The sequence below is a fragment of the Sceloporus undulatus genome, unplaced genomic scaffold, assembly GCF_019175285.1.
Source record: "Sceloporus undulatus isolate JIND9_A2432 ecotype Alabama unplaced genomic scaffold, SceUnd_v1.1 scaffold_16, whole genome shotgun sequence".
NCBI lineage: Eukaryota > Metazoa > Chordata > Lepidosauria > Squamata > Phrynosomatidae > Sceloporus > Sceloporus undulatus.
In genome coordinates, this window is record NW_024802938.1 from 3,324,297 (window position 1) to 3,340,576 (window position 16,280).

The 16,280-nt window shown below is 40.8% G+C and overlaps 1 long non-coding RNA gene across 2 annotated transcripts; it reads right to left on the reverse strand.

The window, feature by feature from the left end:
* Window positions 1-1,443: 1,443 nt before the first annotated feature.
* Window positions 1,444-15,401, reverse strand: LOC121917353. 2 transcript variants are annotated; one of them, XR_006101007.1, is made up of 5 exons: window positions 15,287-15,401; window positions 13,527-13,643; window positions 11,354-11,555; window positions 6,112-6,226; window positions 1,444-1,561 (listed from the first exon to the last, which is right to left on the reverse strand). It is a non-coding gene; the product is annotated as an uncharacterized LOC121917353 (long non-coding RNA). The 2 variants fall into 2 exon arrangements; XR_006101006.1 differs by lacking the exon at window positions 15,287-15,401 and having other exon boundaries at window positions 13,527-14,060.
* Between the last annotated feature and the right edge of the window lie 879 nt (window positions 15,402-16,280).

Sequence of the window (16,280 nt, forward strand, 5' to 3'; positions counted from 1 at the left end):
CGTCAAGATGGAGGTGCCCGTGTGAATGGGACGCCACCATTAGGCTGCCGCCATGCAGTGCTAGAGTTAGTGATCATGTGGTTGGTGTGTGCTCCCTAACCCTAGTTTCGGTGGCAGCATGGCGCTTCGGGACCATTTGTCCCGAGCCTCAGTTTAGTTTAGTTTAAACAAAAATCACAGCCAAGATACTGCATGTGACATGCAGAGTATAATGCTCTATAGCCACTCATCCTCGTTTTCCTTTTTTGGGCTGAGAAATTTCAGCCTGGACAAGCCATAGTCCCTACTGCTTGTTAACATCCATTCCTCCCTTTCCCTTTACCCTTTCCCTTATCTACTAAATGGCTGCAGGAGTATCCCTTGGGGCTTTACAGCTGGAATGTGTTTGTGAACCTTATGCACCATCTTAAAAAAGACATAAGCCTGGATAACCCTGAGTTACGTCATCAATAGAATTCTGTCTTATTACTTTATCACCACCCATATCAGTACCACCAGATACTATTATCCATTTAGCTATACTTCAGTTGGTAAAGCTAGTCCTCTATAGAAAAGCTGAACATGTTGGTGGGTTCATAGAGAAGAAGGCAATCTTTCATTCATCATGCATTCTATTTGTGTTCATAGAGACATAGATATCTCATTCTAGAGAAGAAAAGTTACATCCAAATACATATCAAATTCTTAGTTTGATGCAGGACATTTTTGATGTTCAAGGATCAAATCTATCCTACTTGTGAGTCAAAGCTCGGAAAAGGTAGGTTTATTTATTTATTTTTAAAATTACAATACTCAGAAATCTGGGGACTAAATTTTCCAAGCCATGTGCTGATTGCATTTGTTCCTTCCTGTTTGAGGGAGCAGCTGCTTGAAAGAATCTGTAAATTGTGGAAGTTAGTGTAAACAAAAACTGTTAATTTTCTACCAGTAGATTTTCTTGGAAATTTGAGAAGCTGAGAATACTTTGCTTGTTGGAAGAAAATGTTTAAGAATCCTTATCTTCTTTGTTTATGTGAATGGAAAATGACGTCCTGAAATGGCAATTTGCATTTTGTTTGGTAGATGATGAATAATAACGATAATATCACTATGACCTTTGGATGCCACACATTGCTGCTGCAGAAGTCCGTTAAACTACAGATGTAAAACTGATACTAAAATGTGGCTTATTTCCTCTCAACGAGAGTTGACAAGTGCTATGCATTTTATGGCAGTGGATTGAATTGTGAAGCAAAAAGGTTTACCAAAACATCAGTTCAGATACATGTAATGAGTTCCTTCGTGGTTTATGCACCTGTCAAATCTAGCAATTCATGTTTGTGTTTCTCTTTGTAAATGTTCTTCTGACTCTTGACTTTTTCAGCACTAGGCATTCCTCCAACTCACCACTGCTGCGTGGGAATGAATTTTCTCCTACGCTGTATGAAGAAAAGTAGAGTGAAGCATCAACAGAAATGCTAGGCATGGTCTTGGTCATAGAAGTAGTCCTCCTCCTCCTCCTTTTCTTCTTCCTCCTCCTCTTTCCCTCCTGGCATGGCAGCTCTGTCTACAATCTCGGTATCTGCAATATGATGTTAACCAGTTGTCCAAAAGATTGGAATACAATTTTGGCAGGTGTTATTGTTGTTTCAGATTTAATATATTTTATCACTTGGTCACATCTGGCAAGTCTTTATGGGTAGGGAAGGAGTTAAGCTGAGGTTTAGGAGCAAGCACCAATACAGTGATGGATAGCTTATTCTAGAGCCAGGGCAAAGCACGGTGACATTTGATCCTCTCCTTCAACCATTTGAAATAGCTTTTGCTCCTAAGTCAGGTCTCAGCACAGATAGTCTACAGATCTTTAGCCAAGAGTTGTTTGTGGAAGAGGGACATGTACAAAGGATAAGGGAGAAAGAGAGAGAAGGAAGGGAGGGGAGGGAGGGAATTTAGCTAGCAACTGTGAGCAGCAGAATGAAGGAGGACCAAAACAAAAACAGAAAACCAGGAGGAGAGGAAAGAAGAAAAAGTTTCATCAGGAGTTGTGGGAAACAGAAGAGAAAGATGATGACAAAGAGATAGACTAGGAAATGAGAGCATTGGTAAATGTAATCAGAAGTGGCAGGTGGGGGGGGGGGAGAAAAAGAAAGAGGATGGGATAGTGATACGAAGTTTAGCCAAGAATTCTAGGGGAGGGAGAAGAAGGTCAAGAAAGAGAGAAAAGTGAAATCAACAATTAAAAGAGAAAGGAATCAATGAGAAGGTTTAGATCCTGAGATCTGGGAAACCTAATGCCACAGGAATGTGTTTGTGAATTGTGTTCAACATCTAAGGCCCCATTCATACTGGCCTAAAAGACATGGAGGGAACTGGGATGATCCGGATGCCCCTCCCCCGAATCGCTCCGTTAGCAAGTGCCCACTACAAATTGAAATCGAATGCATTTTGACAGAAATCGAATGCATTCTGTAGATTGGCCGCTGCCAATCAAGCTATCGTCATGGTGATGTTTTCAGGGCATCGGGGGAAGTGTCCTCCCTTTTTAAAGAGCCAGGCACAGGGGTTTCAGCGGCTGAAGCAGGGAGAGAGATGCCTCTCTCTCTCTCTCTCTCTTTTTTTATAAACCTGTGGGCTTTTGGGTCAGATCTCCCCCTGTCCCAGGCAGAGGATGGGATTGCCATGCTTTTTTTTTTTGTTTTTTTTTTTTGCTTTTAAAAGCAACATTAGCTTTCCCTTTGCTTCCCTTGCTGTATCTGCTCAAGAAGACAAATCATGCGCATATTTGCTCAAAAAAATTGTTAAAAATGTAACATTGATTGTTTGCAACATTTGTAGCTTCTCCCTCTGCAGAAAGCAAGGAGATCCAAGGATATCCAAGTGCAAGCCTAGCTCCATCTGCCTCTGGAATATAAACAATGCGCATGTTCGCTCAAAAAAAATTGTTTGAATTTGAAAAGGGGGGGGGTTGCCTGACATGAGCTCCGTTCATGACCTGATTTTTTCCTCCTGCAAGGGAAGGAATGCCCAGCGACAGAGGGCTTTGGGCAGGGGATGCAGGGAAAAGAGGCTCCTAAAGAATGCCTTCCCTTGCTCCCTTCTTCCCAGGGCTCTTTCCTCCTCCCCCTCCCCTCCGATGACGGGAGGAAATGCCTTGCCCTTTGCCCACCCTCTGACCTAAATCCCTCCCTCAATTTGCCTCGATCGTGATCGAGGCCAAGTTCTCATTCCCAGGACCCGGGGTTTTTAAAAAGAAATGGCATTTGCGCCGATTTCAAAAGACCCGCGTTAGGGGCCATTTAACACGGAACGGGTGTGCAAGCCCCGGATTCGCTTGTGTGAGATTCGGGGTGAGTAGGAACTTCACGTGATTGAATCGGTTTCAGAACCGATTTTTTTTGTAATGTGAATGGGCCCTAAGGCCTCTTCCCTGTTCTGTCACTTTCAGATATGATTTTCATAGGGTCCCAGAGTTTCCCAGTGGTGATCCCTAGAATGTGGAATTCTCTCTTGAAAGATGCTCACTTGGCCCTTATTTTGTGAGTTTCAGGAGTGCAGAACACAGATTCTATAGTACTTCTAATCCATTTTCATCTCCTGTTGTTGTGATATATTTTAAAACTGAACCAGCTCTTTTAGCACTCTTTCATGCCTTTGAATTAATACTTTAACTGAAATATTGGCCTGTTACAGACTGCCCAAATAAAACTGCTTCAGGTCTCTTTGGAGGTATGCTGTTTAAATGATGCATGGGTCCTAAAAGTCCGGAAGCTGCATCAAAGCTGCCCTCCAGTGCTTAGGAACGGAGTGTGACTTTGGCGCGACCTCCAGACTGTTAGGACCCATGCATCATTTAAATAGCATACCTCCAAAAAGACTCGAAGCAGCTTTATTTTGGCAGTCTGTAACAGGCCATAGTCTTAGGACCCAAGATCAACTGTTCCTGCTTGAAAGGATTCTCTGGATGGTTGGCTCCCCTTTTTGTACTCTGTCAGATGAGGAAAGCTTGGAAAAGTTAATTTTGGATTTCAAATCCCAGAATTTCTTAGTAATTGTATGTGACACAGGAGGCATGGTGAGGAGGGATGGTTAACTTTCTTTAAACTTCCTTAAGTTAATTTATATTCAGATACAAATCCAATATTGGGCAACTCATTGATTCCCCCAGCTAATCATCCTCCTGGGCCTCCTTCACTGTTGTTCAAAAGATGTCCTGTTTACAACATTGTTGTAAAATGTTGTCACCTGTTGCTACTTCATGAATACTAGGGCTGTTGGGGAAGAGGTTGTTTTGCTATGGCGGGAGGACACTAGGGACAATATTCAGGGAAGTTTACCAGTCTCCTCTTCTCTACAAAACTATCCCCAACTCTGTAAGTGGAATACAACTAGTGGTAAATGTTCCTGTTTTATGCATTTGTGCAAGATGTTTGCATTCCACACATCAAACACATAATGCGTGTGAGGCAGCCCTGAAACAACTGGGAAAAATCTGGGCTTTGCAAAAATATTGGGATGCATTACTACATCGATTTCTGTCCAGTTCACATTTCTGTGGTTAGCATTGCAACCATGGCAACATGCTCTCTGTAGGAATTTATTTTTGTTTACAGAAGCATAAGGAACAGAGAAAAGGAGAGGAAGGTTGCAATGTCCCTTAACACAACACTATTTGCAGATTGCTTAGTTATTCAACCAAAACATCTAGTTAAAGCATGCTTGGGATTTCCCTGCCCCCCAATATAAATGAGTGTCAGAAGTACTTAATACACATTCTTATCATATAGAACTGATAACTGTAGATATGGGAATGGGTAGTGATCTTTGCTCCTAATTTATGTGCATTTACTTCACCTCAATTTCATGTAGGGATTTCTATATGTGTACATTTGTCTGTAATCTTGTTTTATGTGACAAAAATGAAAACATGCACTCTGGATATGAGGACTGCTGATGCAATGTCTCTCATGCACATTAATCCTGCGGCTACAAAAATCCACCAAACAGTGATACCATTATTGGACCAGCCAAGATGCACAATATACTGTACATGTTGCAAGCTTTCAAAGCAACACTGGCTTCTTCATCAGGCAAGGTGTTAAAAACCATACAGAAGAAAAAAAAATCAAAGATGCTAGTCATAGGCCTTCATTTTGCTGTTTTGTTCTCAGTTCAGATGGTATGGAGTGGTATTTCTTGCAGGCTGGAACCTCTTCCTTCAGGCCATTCTCAAAGTCCAGAAAATTTAACATCCATTTGCAACACAAAAAGATACTTTCTTTGCAATCCAGTATGTGAGGCCACAGGACCCTTTGTAGACAGAGGACACTGAATTGTGAGCCTGTGGCCTCACAAAGGATGGAGAAATATTGCATTGTAAAGGAAGTGTCTTTTTTGTATTGCAAATGGATCTTAAATTTCATGGACTTTGAGAATCTCCCAGTAGCCACATGGCCAGAAAGAGGAGGTGCCAACCTGTAAGAAATACTCTTTCATACCATCTGAACTGAAAACAAAGACAGCAAAATGCATGCCTAGGACTAACATCTTCAGTCCCCCCCCTGTATGGTTTTAACACATTACCTGATGAAGAACCCAGTGTAGCTTTGAAAGCTTGCAACATATATATTGTGCATTTTGGCTGTCCCAATAAAGGCATCACTGTTTGGTGGGGTTTTGTTGTTATTAGATTTGCTATATGGTCAGCACAGCTACCCCTGGATGTTTTTTTGGTTTTCAAGATACTGCATTAATCCCGTGGCTACAATTCTTTCCTTAAAGAATCAATTTGTGTGCTAGGTGTAGAGTGTGAATAAAATCCAAGAGTTGTTATAGTAATGGCCAAACTGAGGAGCAATCTCAGTCTCTCCCCTCCCCCAGTAATAATGTCATTTTATCTGTTGCCGAGAAACATGCACACATATTCTCCATGTGGGACATTCTTAGTAGCAGTAATCTATGCCCCAGCTATCTAGAAAACACACTGCCTAAGAGCCTGGAGGCCCTGCTGGTTTAGATCTTGCTTCCGATAAGCCATTCTCTCTTCAGATATAATGGGAAGCCAGACCTTCCCACTTACATGAATGTGCCCAGTCAATCTGCAGTTTTTCCAAGTTGCCTTTTTCTCATGCTTACCTTCTCTCACAGTTTCTTCTTTTGTGTGGCAGAGAAGGACACCAGAATAATGCATTTCCAATTTCCACAGTTCTCTGCAATGTCCAGACTCAGGGAACTGTGGTCTACATACATTCTAGTTAATGAGAACAAATCAGTATCAAAGAATAGTTTCAGCTTTTGGAATTCATTATTTAGTTAAAGTTGTAGTTCCCTGTGTTTGAACTAAAACTGAAATTTATTTAAGACCAGTTTGCTAGGGACAATCCCAATGAATCCTCCACTGTCCCACTTTTTTACCTGCCTTTAAAATATCCCAGTTTCTCCCTCTTCCTCCTTTGTCCTCACCTCACCTTACTTCAATGGCTGCAAACTGAATTCAAGTGGAACAGTAGTTTATACCAATTAACTTAGCAGGGGGAGAGAAGGAGAGGGAGCAGAATCTTGTCCAAATTGCTGAAGCCCCATCTAGCTTATGTGTTCTTCCTTTTGCAACTTTGACCACACTTAATATTGTTTGGCCAGATGGGTCCTGATTTTCATTTGTGAAATTCTGCAGGATATGCAATGCTCCAAGCAACTTTTCACAATCTTGAAAGAGGGGGAGTGGCAAAGAAGGGTTTGTATAAGCTGTGCATATTAAAACTGTTATAGATGGCTCATTCACGTGGCATGATTTTTTGTCACCGTTGCACTGGATCAATGTATGGGGACTGATTTTATATTCAGAGAGTTTTATACCACTTTCCATTTAACAATCCCAAGGTTGTTTACAATAAAAGTAAGGACTTTATCACACAGGGTAAAATCGGGCGTTTACACAGTGAATATTCCATGAAAATTGTACAATAGCGATTAAGATTCTTACACACTTAGAGATTAAAGAGTCATTATCCTGGGAATAACCAGCAATAAATCATTCAAGGGATTTCACCATGAATGATTTGTTGCTGATTATTACTGGGATAATGACTTTTTAATCGCAATGTCATGTGAAAATCTTAATCACGATTGCACAATTTTTACAGAATACTCGCTGTTTAAAAACCCTATTTTCCCAAATTTTCTCCATGTGATAAAGTCCTAAGATAAAATAAAAAGCAATTGTATTGTCATGTGAAACCCTGTGTGAACACTTGCTCATAAGATAAAAGTAATATTCTCAGTTTTTCTCATTTTTGTCAAGACAGCTCACTAGGGGAAAAAACCCTACTGTAATGAGGTTTTTTTTTTAACTTCTGAAAGGGGTTTTGCAGAAAAATAAGCAATTTTATGCAAAAACTGTATTTTCTACAAATCCATTTTTTGGGGGAAAATATCCAAAAAGTCCGCAAATGTGAAAAACAATTGAAGAATGCACAAAAAACCTGCAAATTCTGACCAGCAAAAAGACTATTGATATCTTTTGTTCTCGAATACAAGAATGAAGTAAGGGAAGATTTACATTTCTTACTGGACAGTGATTCGAATTTACTTCTTGGTTCATAGTCTACATTCTTTTTATTTATTTATTTTTATATATACATAAAAGAAAACAAGAATAATAACAAGTATAGACATATAGTACAAACATATTTCAAAAACCATAAAAAACCAGTACAATAACAACATTTATAACTCAAGACAAACTTCCTTTCTTCTTTGTTAGCTTCTAATATTTGAAATAGTACTTAACTTTTAAGGTGTACACATCTGTTTCGTTGTCTATTCTAGTCTTTCCATTATTTATCCAATTGTCATCTATCTTCTTAAATCATTTATTTTTATGCCAAAAGAGTTCATAATGTTTTTCTATGGAATTATGCAATTAATCCATGTTTTTGTTATTATGCAAAATTATTGATTAATTATTTCTAGTTCAGCAATCCCCCCCCCCCCGGTTTCTTTACTCTTTCACAGATTTCATAAAGATCTCAAATAAGCTATTCTCCTTTTCCATTCTTTTTCAAACTTTTCCCCCATGGTTAGCGGCCCAGGGGGGACCGGTGGTAACGCTATTGTTACGCCGGATAATTAATACATCTTTGAGGGATGGGCAATTTCCATCGGATCTCAAATTGGCCATTGTAAAACCGATCCTAAAAAAGCCCTCCCTCGACCCCCTGGTTCATAATAATTATCGGCCTGTTTCGCTGCTACCATTTTTGGGAAAGGTGATCGAGAGGGCGGTTGCGATCCAGCTTCAGGCGGTCTTGGATGAAACGGATTATCTGGACCCATTTCAAACTGGCTTCCGGGCGGGTCACGGGGTTGAGACAGCCATGGTCGCCTTGGTCGATGATCTCCGTCTGGGCATTGACAGGGGAAGCGTGTCCCTGCTGGTGCTCTTGGACATCTCAGCGGCTTTCGATACCATAGACCATGGTATCCTTCTGGGGCGCCTGGCTGAGGTGGGAGTCGGGGGCACTGTGCTCCAGTGGTTCCGCTCCTACCTCTCTGGGAGGTCCCAGATGGTACAGCTGGGAGACGTGTGCTCCAGCGAGCGGGCCCTTAAAACCGGGGTCCCTCAAGGAGCCATTCTGTCTCCCATGCTATTTAACATTTACATGAAACCGCTGGGAGAGATCATCCGGAGACATGGGGCGCGGGGTTATCAGTACGCTGATGACACCCAAATCATTTTCTCTATGTCTCCGACTGATGCAGTGACTGGGGATGGCGTCTCTCCTCTTGTGGCCTGTCTGGAGTCAGTAATGGGCTGGATGAGGAAAAACCGACTCAAACTAAATCCAGAGAAAACGGAGGTACTAGTGATAGGTTCCCCTGGTCCAGGAATGGCGGTGGTTCCACCTGTCCTGAACGGGGTCACGCTCCCTGTGAAGGACTCCGTGCGCAGTCTGGGGGTGCTTCTTGACTCGTCGCTTCACCTGACTGCTCAGGTGAATGCGACGGTCAAGAGCACCTGTTATCAGCTTCGGCTGATTCGCCAGCTGCGCCCATACCTGGCCCAGAGGGACCTAGAAACTGTTGTACATGCTCTGGTAACTTCGAGACTGGATTTCTGCAACGTACTCTACATGGGGCAACCCTTATACCAAACTCGGAAGCTGCAAATGGTACAGAATATGGCAGCCCGGCTGGTCACTGGCGTATCCAGGACCAGCCACATAACACCTGTGCTAAAAGATCTTCATTGGCTGCCCATCCGCTTCCGAGCTCAATATAAGGCGTTGGTTATTACCTATAAAGCCCTAAATGGCTTGGGCCCAGGATACCTAAAGGACCGCCTCTCCCCGTACATTCCGCCTCGCACCCTCAGAACATCTGGGCAGCAATTACTGAAGGTGCCTGGGGCCAGGTTAGCTTCCACTTCGAGAAGGGCCTTTTCCACAGCTGCCCCAGCCCTTTGGAACACGCTGCCCACGGAGCTCCGCTCATCTACCACCCTGGCCCAATTTAGGAAGGACCTCAAAACCTTCCTATTCAAGCAGGCATTCCCCGATTAAATATCCTGTGGGCCTCCCTCCTCTTCCGTGGCCATGAGGTTGGGCTAAGGGACTTTTATTGTTGTTTTTTAGATTATTGTTGTTGTTGTGTATATGTTTTTAACCTTTGTATTCTGCTTGCACTTGCTGCATCATTGTAAGCCGCCCTGATCGTTTGGAAGGGCGGGATACAAATAAAGATTTTATTATTATTATTTATTATTTCCATTGAATTATTCCTCAATAATTGGGTAAGTTTGTCATTTACTGAATAGTCCTGGAGTCTTGAAGACCATTCTTCTAGATCCAGGGTATTTTCTTGTTTCCAAAATTTGACATATGTGACTCTGGCTGCCGTAAACATGTGAAATAGTATTTTGCCGTGGCTCTTTTCCATATTGTCATTTATCATCCCTAAGAGAAAGACTTCTAGTTTAAATTCCAATTTTATTTATAAAATTTCTGTAATTGTTCTGTGTATTTGTAACTAGAACTTTCTTGCCTTCAGGCAAAGCCACCAGGTGTGGAAAAAAGTCCCTTTTTCTGTAAGGCATTTCCATAGTCCACATTCTCAACAACTGCACTAGAAGTTGTTCCAGACCTGTTCCTCAAAAGTAGCATCATCTTTGTTACCCAAGATGCTGTGATCTGTTGTCAAAGGAGACACAAACTCCTCCTTGGTCCATCATCTTCAGTTTGTGCAAATGCTTGGCAGAGGGTCTTTTAATAGTATACAAATGGCAATATAGTTCCATTTGAACTGCCATGGTTCTGTCCTGTGGAATCCTGGGATTTGCAGTTGAGGAAGGGACAGCGAGAGGGTTCCTGTAATGTCCCACCAAACTACAACTTCCCCCCTCCCAATTCTATAGGTTGCAGTGATAGTAATTAAAGTTGAATCACAGAATGATAATTATGTAATGTGAAAGGTGAGGAATGGAAGAATCGCTGATCTCTGACTTAATTTTCCATTATTTAAAGAATATTTTTGTTTTAATATTTCATTTTTAAATTAATTTTTGCACACCACTGTGGTATCCATATGGTTGATGCGAATGCATATAAATGTTAAACAAATAAATATGTTAAATGGAGTTTGCAGTATTTTTCTAGAGCTAGCATGGTGCAACGGTTGGAGTATTGGATTAGGACAGTGGGAGATCAGGGTTTGAATCCCCACTTGGCCTTGGAAACCCACTGGCTAACCTTGGGCAAGTCACACTCTCTCAGCCTCAGATGAATGCAAGGACAAACTTCCTCTGCAAAAATTCTGCCAAGAAAAGCCCTTTTTCTCAGGGTCACCATAGGTCAGAAATGACTTCAAGGCACACAACAGCAACAATTATTTTTCTCCTCTTTTAAAATATTATCTGCATTGTTAGAGACTAGAGGCAGGCTGGACTAGAAAACAGACTTCAGCACTGTATACTATCCATACACAAAGACATATGTTAGACAAATCAACGAACTGCCCCATTTATTCAAAAATTGTTAATCACTTAAATGAGAATGTGTGTGTGTTTGTGTGTGCGTGTGTGTGAGAGAGTTTTAAAATTAAAATAAAAATAATTACTTCATGCTTGCTGACATGAAGAAAATGATCAGAACAGTGTCCCCTAAAAGGGTTTTCTTGCAATACCAACTTAATCACCATTATAAACTGATTAAACAATGCATTAATAGCAACTGCAGTAGAAAAGTGGGTTGCTTAATGCATTCCAACCGAATCTGATTAACTCTTGGCATGTGTCAGGGTGGGATGTTATTCCATAGAAAGGAGATGATGAAAAGCAAATGCTGAGCAGTTTCTGAAAGTAATAAAATCAATAACTACTTACAGATGGTGGACATCGAGAAACAAAGGCAAAAGGCGGAAGAGGAGATAACGAACTCTTTGAAGTGGTGAATCCAGTTCACCTGTTGTGTTATGCTCAGGGTTGGGTGTACTCTGTACATCCGTGCACATGATGTGACCCAGTAGGATCTGGAATCTGGCATGGAATTTGAGTCTTGAAGGGCAGCTGCAGGCATTACAATTTGCTACACAGAGATGAAACACCATAAAGGAAATTGTCATGTACGAAGCAGTCCTCAGCACCTTCACTTTTGTTAGTGTCTTTTAAAATACCAGCTTTCTAGCTAATACAAAAATGTTGGGGAAAGTTCAGATGTATACAGGTACATTGTTGATTCAAGGCCCTGAAGTTAAAAGAAGCCCAGACACAGGATGTGATAGTCACCAGGATGCTGGTTAAAGCAAGGTAGATGGATCATATTTAGAGTTCCACAGATAAGTCTGTTTTACTTCCCCCAGATAACTTTTATATTCAATTGTTTCCTGTTGTCATTTTAATGTACTTTTATTTTTTTAAAATGCATATTTTGGTAAAACAAACAAAATGAAATTCTCGTGCAATTGCAGGGGCCAAATTCAATGGGTTTAGCTGTTTTCAGCATGTGTTACCTGTCTTCAAAGTAGCAGTTAAAGATGATGAGGCTTTTGAGGGAGGGGTTGAAGGGGATTTTTAAAAACTTTTTAAGGTTAATAAATGGAGTCTGATAGTAGATTGAATTTAACAGCATTTCTAATGACAGGCTATTTACACATTGCAGAATTAATGTAGTTTGACACTGCTTTAACTGTTGTGGCTCCATCCTGTGGAATCCTGGGATTTGTAGTTTGCTTTGGCACTACAGGTCTCTAGCAGAGAAGGCTAAGTATCTCACAAAATTACAAATCCCAGAATTCTATAGCATTGAAGCATGTCAGTTAAGTTGGTGTCAAACTGCATTAATTCTGTGGTATACAAGCAGCTCTAGTGCTGGGTGGACTCTGGACTCAATCACATGGGAGGCAAGCATCGTGAAAATGTGATTAAAACATGGTAATAGTGCAATTGGGGGGAAGATTATCACACCCCCATGTACTTCTCCCATTCATGTCCCATGCATAAACTGTAATGGATGCATCATTGGGTAATAACAGAGACGCCTGTTATTACTCAAAGGCACGTACACAAATGGGAGAAACACATGGGAGTGTGATAATTTTCCTCCCAATCATGCTATTACCACGTTTTAATCCCGTTTTCATAACGCTTGCCTCCTCCATGTGATAGTGTCCTCTGTCTTGAGATCACACAAGCAATTTAACCAACTTAGTAGCATTCTTACAAAAACATGCAGTGGCAGCAGTTGAACAATGAAAAGAAATAACATAGAAACAAACTCAGAAATAAGGCGAAAGTACTATTCTCAGACGATTTATATATCACACTTGTTCTTTGTAACTTATTCCTATATTGTAGCTGTTACCATAGCAGTAGAACATTTCAAGATGTTTTTGGAACATGGCTCAGAATGTGTAGCTTAACTTGAAATCTCCAGGAACTTACAACATTTTCTATATGTAAGCAAACTGTTTCCTTCAACATGATTCTAATTTATTAGGCCTTAAGGTTACTTTCTGACTTTTCTCCTTTAGAGTGTAGTGACCCTAACTCAGCATCTCAAACAACTGCTGGATAAAACAGGCGTCTGACCCAAACTTTTAAGAGCAAAACACTCAGAGTCTTTTACCATGAAAAGGATGGATCTGTTTATTTTGCTTTCTCTGACATGTGATCTTGTTTAACACATTTTCCCTGCCATGTGTCCTTGTCACACCCCCCCTCATCATATTAAACCTGCATTGGTTAACAATTCATTTCCAGGTTCAATTTAAATAGCTAGTAATAATGGTCCAACTCCAATTACTAGTCCCAATTTGAGTCGACCTAGAGAATCAAATGGAAAATCAACACTTATGTACAACTCATTGATTCATTGAGTCTTCTCTATTTGGGACTATCAGTTTGATTAAGGCCAAGTATTAAGGTGTTGGATTCCATTTTTGGAGAAAGGTGAGATATAAATGCAACCGACAATCACACAACAAAAATGTATAACCCTTAACAATCTGACTCCTTGTTATTTTTAAGTCTGCCTTCACTCAAATGAGTCTTCCAGTACCTTCAAGCAACATTAAAGAGTGTGCTCTCTGGTCTGTCATTAGCTTCTGATCGTATTGTTTAGTGCCACAAACAGGTCCTTCTTAGTGGTGGTAATGCAACTTCCAGGTATTCTTTCCTGCAAAATCATTCAGAAATTTTAGGCAGAATTTAAACATGTCTTTTTCCCCCCACAAAGCATTTTATGACTGTGTCTCCTGTTTTTATTAGTTTTGCAGATTTTTATAATGTTTTTAATTTGTTGTGCGATCATTCTGTAACCCTTTTTATTTTGTTTTCTAATGTAAATTGCTGTGGAGGAAATTTGAAAAACAGATTAGAAAAAATTTGAATAATTAAGCATTTTGGAGCCAACTCCCCTCCCCATCAAACCAAACCAGACCAGACCAGCAGATATAAAAAAGAGAACTGCATAAATAATTAATAGTTGCCCTTTCTTTTGTTTTAGAGATAGGTCTGTTCCAGAAGGTGTTTGCATTCTATGAATAAGTCCTAGAATGTGTGAACTAGTAACAAAGAATAGAATCCCTTTGGTCATTTTATAAATGTTGTCTGGAGAACCATTAGCCAAATCATTACATTTGCGTTTAGGAGGCAGAATTCCCCAGTGAGAACATATGGCTTAGATATTTCAATCTGTACTATTAAGAATTTTCAAATTTCACATAAAGATACCATGGAAAGCAGATGTTACTTCAACAGGTCAATATTCAGCTTGCAGAATGCATGTGAATATGTATGTATGTATGTATGCTTGGATTCCAACCATATGAACCACATGGGATCCTTTTCAGCAAAAATTGCTAGAAAAACTATATATTTCCTATATCTTTTTTGTATAGTACTTGCAGGCAGCAGCTCTCTTCAGGGCTATTGGGTGTCTGAAAGGGAGTTACTGAGTGAAAAGTATGACATTAGAGATAGCAAGTTCTACATGCATTTGCTGATTTTTCTCCTAAATTTTTGCCTGGTGCAGAGCCTTAATAGGCAAGTTTTTGTTAAGTGTTTTCCTCAAAAGGACAGCCACTACTTTCATTGAATCATATATCTGCTAGCCTGTCAAATGGGTGGGAAATCTGGCTTATGGCCACTGTGTGCTGTGTAAACAGTAGCACAGGAATCCTGTCAGAGCTTATGGCAGGAAGAGGCCAGTCTCTTTGTTAGGCCTATGAACATTTCCTCATGTTCAAAGCATTTTCTCAGCTTTAGGACTTCTCTCTATAAACAGAATACCTTCTTCTTATCCTTTGCCAACTTGAACTCAGCATCACAGCCTTCAGTAATATTACCTTTCCCAGTTGTGCTTTCTGTAAAGTAGATCATCAAAAACCAAGTCTGAAGGTAAAGTGATTTGGATTCTCAAATGTGCAGAAGAAGGGGGAAAGGGGGACAAACGGAATTGTTTGTTGGACTTAAAAAGCAAAAACCGGACACTTGGCTAATTGAAAGCTGGGCGATGGTTTTGAACATGACCTCAACACACATGTTGCTTTGGAAGAAGAATACATATCTGTTCAGATTTTTGCTTACAGTCTAATTATCCTACTGAGCTATTGTCAGATCAAGGACAATTAATGAAGAAGTGCTGTTGTTATGTTTACACTAAAATACTAAAATAGAAAGCCTTGTCCATTATATTTTTTATTGAGAAAGGATGTTTATTTCAGGTCTGTTGATTCTGATTTGATGTTCACATGGATTGATTTTTCTCTTAATATTTTGCCTCCTATAGAGCTTACATTACTGCAGTAAAAATCTTACTAGAATACAGGTGATCCATGGCTTCCACCCCCTGTCCAATCCTAATCTTGGGCTCTGGAAAGAAGGAAAGAGCTGCATGAATTTTGGTAAACCCCACTTCTCATTCACCCACCCACTAAAGGGTGGAAGGAAGAAAGGAGCTTATTGCTATGCTTAAATAACCTGTCTTACCTCATCCAAATTCAAGCCTAAATCGGGAGGCAGCTGGGTCCTACAGCAAGGATTTTGCTGCTGAGGTCAATGGGCGAGTACAGCCCGGCTGTAGCCTGGTCCCAGGTGAGCTCCAGCGGCCTTATTTTGAAGCCGGGAGCTTTCCAACTTGGAAAAAACGGTCACCAGAGATCGCCTGGGATCTGGGCTACAGCCGGGCTGTACTCGCATGGCGGCTTCAGGAGCAAAATCCTTGTGGTAGAACCTGGCTGCCTTCTGATTTAGGCTTGAATTTGAAAGAGGCAAACTGGGTTATTTAAGTGGAGTGATAAGCTCCAAATACAGACAGGCGGATGAACACACGTGAACAGAAAGCAAGGATGCAGGAAACAAAAACACATCTGAAAATATGAAATAAAAATCAGATTGACATTGCTCATATCAACATAACACCGCAGTCAAAAGCTTACAGAGTCTTGTGTCCATGTCTGATAAATATTGGCTGGTATCCTCCATTTCAGCTACAGATTCATAATCTAGAGTTAAAGATATTTAACTGCTCTGTATTCAACTACACTAAATATTCATGATCATGGCAGTATTGGCAGGAGCGACTAATAGGGTGCAGGGGTCATATTGCTCCAGGTGACACCTCAGATGGGGGTGAACACCTGGAGGGATAGCTGCTCATTGTTCATCCCAAGGTAACCTCTGGCTTCTTCCCTCCACCAGCCAGGGTATCTCTGCCATCTGTATACCTGCTGCAAGCTCTGGTGGGGGTGGAGTGATGCTGATACTTGGCAAGGAAAGGAGTCCCTGGCCACCACTGCCTCCATCACCTCCT